General features: G+C 38.5%; 1 long non-coding RNA gene across 1 annotated transcript in view; it reads right to left on the bottom strand.

The window, feature by feature from the left end:
• Window positions 1-8,539: 8,539 nt before the first annotated feature.
• LOC102314358 overlaps window positions 8,540-11,035 on the bottom strand; it is a 23,568-nt gene continuing 21,072 nt past the window's right edge. Inside the window, exons 4-13 of the long non-coding RNA XR_006053212.1 lie at window positions 10,907-11,035; window positions 10,693-10,812; window positions 10,572-10,619; window positions 10,407-10,490; window positions 10,233-10,298; window positions 9,206-9,265; window positions 9,058-9,108; window positions 8,924-8,968; window positions 8,775-8,839; window positions 8,540-8,698 (exon numbers count right to left, since the gene is read on the bottom strand). This is a non-coding gene — a long non-coding RNA (uncharacterized LOC102314358). The remainder of the gene's footprint in view (window positions 8,699-8,774; window positions 8,840-8,923; window positions 8,969-9,057; window positions 9,109-9,205; window positions 9,266-10,232; window positions 10,299-10,406; window positions 10,491-10,571; window positions 10,620-10,692; window positions 10,813-10,906) is intronic.

The following is an 11,035-nucleotide window of genomic DNA, read 5'->3' as shown; positions in this document are numbered from 1 at the left end:
TCCTTCTGCTACTGAGGAGCTGCAGCTGAGCCAAGCAGGGCTGGGAAAGAGATCCCTCATCTTGACTGATGATATGAGCCATACAATGGTAATGTAGTTAAACTTATATAAGAGAAATGCATTTACATAAAAAAAACATGTTCTATATCAAATCATAAGGATAGACATTCAAATGATAGTTGGTTTGGGTCATATATTAGCACTGATAAAAATATTTCTTAATTATGTAGTTTTACCAATTGTGTCCCCTTATGTACTGTTTTAGATTAATAAAATGATCACTGAAGAATATCCCAAAATGGATGGCGTGCAAGGATGATTGTTGCACAAGTCATCAGGTGCATAATTTTCCTCTTTGAAATTATTCTTTTTAGATGCTAGTGAAAGTTGAAAATTGTACAATGTTTTTTCTATCAATCTGTGTATTTAGGTGGTCAAGGTAGGAGGAAACTTGTAGCAATTCCTCCTGATGTAAATGGCTACACAGGAAGACTGATCCGCAATGTTTCCAGTGCAGGAAAGACCCTCTTGTATGTTGTTCCGCTGCAGCAGGACCTTGATCTTACTCCTCTTCCATCAGATGCAGCTGAATTTCAAACCATGCCAAAGGCTTCTTGCCAGGTGTGCAAGGAAAGTATGCCTCTGCATATCCTAGCACTCCATGTCAACAATTGTGTGAAGTCTCAGTCAACAGAAGAGGAAGATGAGGTGAATTTATGTTATATTGTGGAATATTGCCTTATTAACAGTCTATAAATATTTGGGATATTTGTGCATGTAATTATAGAAGGCTTTTTTTGTGTGTGTGACTATTCTGTTTTTGTTAATGTACAATACATTGTAGTAATTACAATTGTACTTCATAGACTGATGTCCAGCTTCTGTCTGTCATGAATTCACCAAGTTTTTGTAGAGAGCCTCTTGACATGAAGCAGGTGATAATGTTCAATCCACATATTTACAAATCATTGTTTCTTTTATGTTTTAACAATATGTTTTTCTCTAGGACATGAAAGAATGCCCAATTTGTCTTTGCTGCTTTCCAGTGAATGAGATTGCCCAGCATGCAAGCCTGTGTGGTGAAAGGTTCGTTCAAATTTATACATATTAAACACATTTTCCTATGTTTACATTGGATTCCTTTTTAAAATTTTTAAGCCATTACAGTTTTGAGCTCAGTATGTAGTTACAGTAAATACTTACTTGGTCCACATTTTAATGCTTACAGTATATTTGAAACACACAATGTAATCACCGTACCTATTAAGCTCAGGACCCAATTTAAATGCCAGTAAAATCAGTTAAAAGACATCATAAGTTACATCACATATATTTTTGCTATTGTTCATAAGTTTTAGACCTGAGGACACTTCCACTCACATGACAGACGTTTATGTCAGTACTGATTCTGAGTGCAGTGTGCCAAGCAACAGAACAGATCCTTTGACTGATTTAGTCAGGTATGATTTATATTCTTTACCCTTTCAGATTATCTGGTTTTGTTTATAATACATTTGCTTTCATTTTAAGAAACGATAATCATTTTATATTTTTTTTTCTCAGTGAAGCAGATGTGCTACAGTGGCTTTCAAGTCAGGTGGATACCAGCAAAGACTTTAGGATTTGCATCACTCGCAATGATCTTGTTCAAAGAGGCTTCATTCAGTGGCAACGACAGAAGAAGGCTTCCCCTGTCAACAAACTCCACGTGATTTTTATCGGAGAAGCAGGAATTGATACTGGTGCATTAAGCACAGAATTTTTGACTGGTATAGCTATGTACATTGTACTTACAGTTCAGATATTGAATATGGCCAAATCAAATTAAGATACAGTATATCCTTTAAATTGTTTTCTCTTTCTGTATCTCTATGTAGAAATGATGCATGGTATTGAGACTCGACTGAAGGCAGTGGCAAGAAGGGAAAGAGCCCTGTCTACTCTATCAGTGATTTAGAAAATAGTTTCTACAGGATTGTCTGTTTTTATACATTTCCGAGGATTATGTAGCATATGAAGCATGTTAAATATTTCTTTGTATCTTGCAGAACTGCAGGAGAAGTGTTTTCAGTGAGCCTTGCCCAGGGAGGTCCACCACCGTGCTTCCTGAGAAGCTGGTGTTATCAGTTTCTTGCAACAGGAAACTTCAATGTTCTTCAGCTGACCAAAGATGATGTGGATGACACTGAATATAGGTCTCTAATCGAAAAGGCGAGGTGTGTTTGTACAGACTAGTGAAAAAATGCTGATTGTTTGTGTGTGTATACAGTGTTGGGGAGTAACGTAAGACATGTACCGGCGTTGCGCATTTAAAATACAAAATATGAGTAACTGTATTCCGTTACAGTTACCGTTTAAAAAGGTGGTATTTAGAATACAGTTACTTTGTTGAAATAAATGGATTACACGGCGGTATTTTCATGTTTCATTGTGTCGAGCCTGTTTGGGTTTTGTTTGACAGCTGTTTTGTTTGACAGCTATGTTCTGTTGTGTTCGTGAAAAAACGCCCGCGTTCGTGCTTCTTTATTTGCGTTATCGGTTTATGGATTGTTCTGCTGTGGTCGGGTTGGTTGAAACCGTTTTTCGTTGTTGGCGGTGTGTGTTGGTGGGGTGGTTTGTCTGTTAATGGGTTTTGTGTCCGTGTTTCAACGGTTTAACGGATCTGGTTTGTTTCGTGTTGTGTTGTCGGGGTGTTATTGTGTTTTTTTGTTTCTAAAAACACGGCGCGGTTGTACGTTTCGGTATTTTGGTTTGGGTTTGATGTCGACGTTGTGTAAGGTATATATTCTAAAAAAAAAAAACGTAAACAAAAAAAGTTTTACGTTTCGTTGATTGTGGCGTTGTGTTTTGGGAAAAAAACGTGAAACGGTTAAGCGGGTTGAACTTATTGGTGTTTAACAACGTTTTAAAAAAAAACGATGTTCCACAAACGGTGTGTTTCACGTGTCGGTGGTGATTATGGCAAAAAAACGTGGTGTGGTCCGGGGTTAAAAAAAAACGTGTGGGAACGAGGTGAAAACGGTGTAAACCAAACGGACGGGCGAACGTGGGGAAAAAAAACGGGGCAAACGTGGGGGTGGTGGGTGACGGGTGTGAAAAAACGGCGTGGTGGTCGGTTTAGTTTGTGTCGTAAGTGTGTGGTTTTTTTATTTTTTATAGTGGGCGTGGTATGTGTGTGGTTTTGGTTCGTTTAGGGTACGGTTTTGTCGTTTGTTTTGTTGTAGGCGTATGTGTTTGGTGGTACGTGGTGGGCGTTTAAAACGTGTGGTGAAAACGTGGTTTTGGTTGGTTGTGTTGTTCTTTTTGTTGGTCGGTGGTTTTTGTTGGTTGTTGTGGTGTTACTGATGTTATATGTCGTTGTGTTTTAGGTGTGGGTGTTTGCGTCTTTATGGGTTGGTTGTAGGGGTTTGGTTGACGTGTGTGGTTCGGTGTAGTCTTTTTAGGTCGTGTTGAAAAACGTTGTATTTCGTTTTTAAAAAAAAAAAAACGTAAAAACGTTTGCGTGTTGGGTTTCAAAAACAACGTTCCGGACGTTCGTGGGTTTCCGTGTGTGTAAACGGTTAAACGGTTTTGTTGTGTTTACTTTTTGTGTTTTGTTGTTATGTGGTGGTTTTGAACGGAGTGGGTGTTTAGGTATGTTAAACCGTATTTGTACGGTTGTTGTTTAGGTGGTTTTCTGTTTGTTTTTAACGGTGTTTGTTTGGTTTGTCTTGTGGGGTAAAAACGGACGTCGGGTTTTTTTAGTTTGTGTTTGGCCGTTCGTTGGTTTTTTCGTGTGTTTGAGGTCGTTTTGTTGTTGGGTACGGAAAACGGTGGGTAGTGGGTGGTTATGGTGTGTGTAATACGGAAACTGGGGTGTTGTCGGGAACGGTTTGCGGTGTGTGTGGGATGGGGCGGCGTGTGTGTGGGGACGGTAGACCAACGGTTGGGGTGTGGGGTTTTGACCGACAAAGCCGCGATAACACGTGGTGGTTACCGTTCGGGGGTAGGGTTTCGTGGGGGCCGTGGTGTGACGGTACGTTTTATTGTTGTGTGGGTAGTTGTTTTGTTTTTTCGGAGTCGTTTAATTGTTTCGGGGGGTGTTTAAGCGTCTTGGCGTGTGTTTGTTTTGTGGTTTGGTTTTTTTGGGGGTGACGTGGTGTGTGTTTTTAGGTTGTACGGTAGTTTACCAACGGTGTTTGTTGTTTTTCTTTTACGTGGTGTGTGTTTGGTTTTTAGTTTCGTGTTGGTAAACGTTTTTAGGGTTGTGGTGTTCGTTTGGTTGTTGTGGTGGATTGGGTTTTTTCAAAACGGTGGGAGTGTTGGGTACCGGTTTTGCGTTTCGGGTGGTTTGGGGGTTTTGGGGTAACGTAACGACTTAAAAAACGGTTGGGTAAACAACGTGGTTGCCGTGTAAGTGTTTTACGTTCCGGTCGGTTTGGTGGGGTAGGTGCGGTTTTTAGTTTTGCAAAACGTTTTTTTGTTTTATTGTGGGTTAGTTTTGTGTAGTTTGTAGTGTTGGTTTGTGGTTGGGCGGTTGGTTTTCGTATTTTGCACGTGTATCGCGGGGTACAACGTTTGTGGTTTTTTGTAGTTGATGGTTAGTTAACGTGTTATCGTGGCGTTTTGTGTGGGGTTTCGTTTTGTTGTTCCAAAACGTGTTGGTGTTCGCGGTTGGTTTACGACCAAACGGGTTGTTCACTGGGGTGTTAAAAAAACCGTTGTCCGGAAGCTGGTGTTATCAGTTTCTTGCAACAGGAAACTTCGATGTTCTTCAGCTGACCAAAGATGATGTGGATGACACTGAATATAGGTCTCTAATCGAAAAGGCGAGGTGTGTTTGTACAGACTAGTGAAAAAATGCTGATTGTTTGTGTGTGTATACAGTGTTGGGGAGTAACGTAAGACATGTACCGGCGTTGCGCATTTAAAATACAAAATATGAGTAACTGCATTCCGTTACAGTTACCATTTAAAAAGGTGGTATTTAGAATACAGTTACTTTGTTGAAATATATGAATTACACAGCGGCAGCGTTACGGTTGCTATGGTTACAGGGTGACGCGTGCTCTCTCTCGCTGTGTTTCCTGGGTGAGAGAGCGCCTTTTTGTTGTTGTTGTTGTGCTAAGCTAATAGGCAGAAGTGTTACAGTATAGCTCCTAGAAGAATGTAGCTCATGGGCAGTGTAGTCCGTGCTGCAGGGAGAATGGACTGCCATACCCGTTATGTGTCTGTGAGCGCGAGGAGGGAGAAAAAGGAGAGTGGAAAGTACGAGTTGTCATTGAGCAGAAACGGGAGCTGGAAGCATGTAAATATAATAATAACCACTGCAGCCAAGAAGAGAGCCTGACGAGCCCAGTTGTAAGTAAGCTATTAAGACTCGACTGTACACCGTGTTCGTGTTTTCCTCCGAAACAATAAGTTCCGTTGGAGCAGCCTTTCAACGCCTCTCTCTGTCTCTCGCTAGCAAAGTTGACCCAGACAACAAAGTAAAGCTAGTTTTCTGGCTACGAGCCCGACACGAACCCGACGTATTAGCCAGAGGTCCCTTTACTATGGTTCGGAGCCGCGGACCTTCAGTAATAGTAATAGTACATTCATGTAGTTGTAAAAAGCATGATAATATATTAAGTAATCCAAAGTATTCAGAATACGTTACTCTCATTGAGTAACGTAACGGAATACGTTAAAAAATACAGTTTGGGGCATGTATTCTGTAGAGGAATACATTTTAAAAGTAAACTTCCCAATACTGTGTGTATAGTTACATAATTTCAAAATCTTGAAATTATTTATTGTTTTGTTTTTGTATGTTTTCAGGTGGAAGTGGCAGACAACCTGACAGACCTCACTGAAGACATTGTGAGCTGTGGTTACACAGGACTTGTGAAGTTGGACAAACGGGACAGTATAATAAGGTAGTATATTTTAATAGACAATATACCAACCAGAAACATTTGAAAGTAATATTTTGTAAGTTAAAACCCTGGTTTAGACCACCATACCCCATCAGTTTCACTAATGACTGTGTTTGCTTTTCTAAATAGATCAATTGTTGTGCATGCTACGGTGCGTCTGACTCCAATGCTACAGCAAATCAGAAATGGCATGAAGATCTACAACCTTCTGGAGGTGATTGGAAGGCACGAAAATCTCTGTTCAAACCTGTTTGTTCCCATAGATGAGAATGATGATACAGCGGTAAATATGTCTTTATTTATTTCAGTTGTTTAGTTTTTACAACAGATTCTAAAAATACATGTGATGTAGTAATAGCCCTGTGAGGACTTTTTTGTTTCAGCCTTTATTTAGGTTGCTCAGATTAATGAGTATTGAAGAATATCTTTGTTATTGTTTATTTGAAATCACAACACGTGACACCCCCCCTCCCCCCCAAATCTCTTTAGCCAGATGCTGATTACATAATGAGCATCCTTGAGCCTGAGCTGAGTGAGAGGGGAAGTCCAAGGCATGCCAAAGAAAATGCCATCATCAACTTCTTCCAAGACTTCCTGGAGAACCTTGAAAGCTCAGGTTTGTGCCGTCGGCCAGTTACTGGTATTATCATCAAAACAACATTAACACAACAGCTGTTACAAATATAGTGTTGTAACATTTCTTTCAAACGTACTGTACTCTGCAAAATTGTCATCACGGAACTGAAATCTCTGTAAAGATTTGTTTATATGTTTTGATGTTTTATGCAATCTACCACATGTCTAAATGACAAAATTGGTTTTGCATATTAATAAATTTTGTGGTATGACAGTTAAAGATTTAAAGTAAGTCGAATCTGCTTCTTTAGATCAGGATAAAGACAAAAAGAGCTGTGAGTATGGGATCCAAGTCCTACAGGACCAGGAAGAATACTGGATTTCCAAACACCAACCACCGAGAATGTCTGTCCCAGCGATTATGCAGTGGTTAACTGGACAAAGACACAAGCCATGCCTTCCTTCAGAAAGGGCAAATTTTAAAATACATGTAAGATTTGAGCATCAATACAAAGATACGATGCCTGAACACTACATATGTTACCCACTTGTAAGTGCCTGCACAAACACAATCATCTTTCCTGTGGCACACATGAACTCATACACCGAGTTCACAGACGTTATGACAACAGCTGTCACAATGGGGAGAGATTTCAGCCGTGTGTAGTTGACACTCATAGCATGCCATCACAAGTTATGCAGTATTGCACTGTATTTCTACTATTTGTCTAACCCTTTAAACCTATTTCAGTTCTTGGAACACAGAGTAAAAAAGGAAAAAATATTTACAGTTAGATTATTTTTCCACGTTGTTTCACTTACTTTTTGTTCTTATAATGTTAAAAACTATGTTGACAAAACAGAGGAACCCATTCAGAAGACTGCATTCATAAAAACTTCTAAAAAGTCTAAGATTCAACTTGTTCGCAAATTAAATTCTGTAAGTCTGAAGAAGTTTAACTGAACTTTGTTTAAATATATTTTCTGCATATAAAGCATGTAGTACTATTTTGTTACTGAAATGTTTTCCATTGTGAATTGTAAATTTAGTGATATCCCAACTGTTTTGCTGAAAATAAATATTCTTACACTTGATGAATTGTTTGTTTCAGTCATTAAAATGATATCATTTAATTGTTTAGAGTATTTATTGACATGACATGTTAAACAAATTTAATCAACCCAGTTACAAAATCATCAGACATGAGATGCTTAACTGAATGTGGCTACTTTAAACATTAAGTTATAAAAGGTAAAAACAGTATTTGATGCAATTAAAAAAGATACATTCATCAAATAATCTGAAAATACATCCTAAGATTGATTGATTTGCTATTCTATCATTACAATACAAATAATGTGGTCAAATCCTATGAGAAAGGCTAACTGAGTGGGTTCTGTTGTGTTACTGAATGAACTATGATGTAGTTCAGCGCTCTCTCATAAAGGTCTCTTCCGTTGTCAAAGGAGGGACTAAGAGGATGAATGGCTGCCCTCAGTCCTGCCATCTCCTCAGGCCCCAAAGGACACTGTATTGGTGGAAGAACTACACCACCACTCTCTGGTCCCGAATAGTCAAGGTCCAAAGAGAAATGTTCTTGAATGTCCTGAAAATTCACTTGATTTTGTTATGAACAGTATAACTATAGTTTGCAGCAATTACAAAGTTATGTTAAAGTCTTTAAAAACAAAGACAGGTGCACATGTTAAATATATGCATGTCATGAATTTCAAGGTACAAAAACATAAGCGTTATAAAACATCTGTAATAGCACATTTTATAGTCGTACCTCAGTGTTTTCTGGTGCAGCCACAGGATTTTGATCCATGTATTTAAAAATAAATAAATAAATAAGAAGAGGGATTACCCGTGTCATTCTTTTGGTCCACTGCAGTGCAGTAGTCAAAAAAAAGAATAAGTGAAGTGTCCACAAATGGCCAGGATAGAGCCCAGAGTGTTAATGTTTAAAATGTATAAAAATATTATTGATTACAATTCTTTACTGTTAATATCAACAATAAGCTTTTTATTTTGAAAATACAAGTTTATTTATTTAACAGTTATTCAAATGTCACTAACCATGTAATTACACTACTGTTTAAAGTGAATACTGACCTGACTGACTTCCTGGAACTTGCGCTTTTTCAGTCTGAAAATGGGCACGTGTTGTCCTTCAAGCACAGCTTTGGCTTCCTCTCTCCAGTGTGCAAATAGCTTGCCAGAGCTTAACAGAAAATGTTGATATTGTTAAGGTGTGTAAACTTTGACACAACATAGAACAGAAGTCAAAATATAAATACCTCCTGAGATCAAAGTTCTCCATCAACAGCAAGCACCACCATTTACGCAAGTAGGGCATGTCTGACTGTAAAATATTAATATGAAACATATTTAACAACTTTCAAAAGATTCAAGACTCCATTGCTGTGAAAGTAAATAGAATACTTACTATAGTATAGTCAAATGAAGCATCCAGTGCCACGTACAGAGCAGACTATTTGGAAGAAAAAATAAAAATGTCATTTTTTTTAGAAGCTTAAATTAGCTTCTGTATGAATCTCAAGAAGAGAAGAGAAAAATTACCATCAGCATGAAGATCCCACAGTCAACTCCATAGTCTTGGCTTGGAAAACCCTGTATTACATTGAAAATAAAGGCTCGTTAATAAAATCCCTTAAAAGAAGACTAGTGTAATTCATATTATTCACCATACACTTAAACTAGCACATACCTTCAAGTCAAAGCTCTTTTTTTCTGACCACTGCCCGGGAATGATCTTCACTGCAAGATCCTTTTTTTTTTAAAGACAGTTACATTCACAAGTTAACAGATGTCATCATGATGGGTGTGAAATGTTTATTGCTAATAGCACCAACTGTAACTACAGGCCTTAGGAACACGACCTCAACAAAACAGCATAACAAAATGAAAAAGTACAGTCACATGCTCACAGTTGGTCAAAATAAAGCATTTACAGCTTTAAGTTAAGGTTGGCATATTTTATAAACTAATTTTTAATGGTGTTTTATGTTAAACTAGAACATTGGAAAACCCTATTTATGTCTGAAACTCATCTAAAGACAGCATCACTGACTTGATCATAATGTGAAGATGAGCCTATCCCAGCTGTCATAGGGCGACAGACTGGACAGGTCGCCAGTCTGTCGCAGGGCCAACACACAGGGACAGACAACCATTTACTCTCACATTCATTCACACAGTTACACCTAGTGGCAATTTGGATTATCCAATTAACCTATCCCCACAAGCTTGCATGTCTTTAGACGTGCAGGAAGGTGAGTACCCGAGGGAACCCACGCAAACACGGGGAGAACATGCAAACTCCACACAGAAACTTGCTGATATAGTTTATAGAAAAAGCATGTGAGTGTACTGTATGTGTGAACACTCAAGATCAGCAGAACATGATCTGGGATGCACTTAACCTGGAACACTGAACAGGTTCCTGAAAACTCCGGAACAAACCAAAAATGCTTATAAAAATGTGACCTCAAAAGTGAAACATATTGTTGGCCACCAAATCCTGCCTTGGTGTATAATGGGTCAAGAAAGAGGATTTCTCTTTTAGGTGGCTTCAGTACCTAAAAGACAGTTAGCCATGACTTCAAACCTGAAAACAATGTCATTGCAAGCGATCACAATCAAAGACTTTTGAAACTGCGTCATAAAAGCTTGAATACATCTCAGACACATAGCAAAATTCTAACAGTTTGTACGTGTCAAAAAACAAGACTTACACACAACTGGAAATGACCAGGTGTCCAGAGAGGGAGAACTATGATGTCCATCCTCTGAGCATCAGTCTGAAACAGAATTGTATTTTTAAGTATCCTGTATATGAACTCGCACCAAAGTTATAAAAAAAATCATTTTGATTACTTGCTTGTTTCTTTAAAGGACGGTACACTTACAGGAAAGGACTGCAATGGATCACAGCCATAGGGTGCAAGCCAAGTCCGGGTGACATACAGATTTTCTATGTAAATGCTTATCCCCTAGAATGTAAAAAAAAAAACATTTAAAACAACAACTCTTTAAATTAAAGCTTGACAATCATCATATACAACATACAGTACCTTTGACTGAACAATTTTAGTGATAAGCTCAAAACAGCCATTTCCAATCTGAAACAGAAAAAATCATGAAAAAAAGAATGTACACTTTATTATTTCATATTCATAGAAAAAAAATACTTACAGTCAATTCCATTTGTTTGTTTAAACCCAGTGTCCAAAAATCTGCCCGCGTGAGGCATCCAGAAGACGTTTCAACAATCAGCTCATCTTTGGGTCTGCTGATGTCCAGAACATAGTTGAGCTAAAAAAAACAGATAGGTGTCATAGACTGTGGATGACCAAATCAGATAAGCACTAAAAGTTGCACTTTGCGACATCTGAAAACTTTAACATACAAGCTGTTGTTGGCCAGGGTGCGGTACAAAACACCATGATGAACGGCTGGCCAAAATGTTCTCAGGCTTTGTCAGAGCTTCGCACGGTGGTCCACACAGGTCAGGAAAAGTTGCATCTGTTGACCTTCG

This window comes from Haplochromis burtoni, unplaced genomic scaffold (assembly GCF_018398535.1).
Source record: "Haplochromis burtoni strain Fernald_Lab_line unplaced genomic scaffold, NCSU_Asbu1 Contig_707, whole genome shotgun sequence".
Lineage (NCBI taxonomy): Eukaryota > Metazoa > Chordata > Actinopteri > Cichliformes > Cichlidae > Haplochromis > Haplochromis burtoni.
Note: the sequence above shows the minus strand (reverse complement) of the source record. Positions and strands in the feature narration are given on the sequence as shown.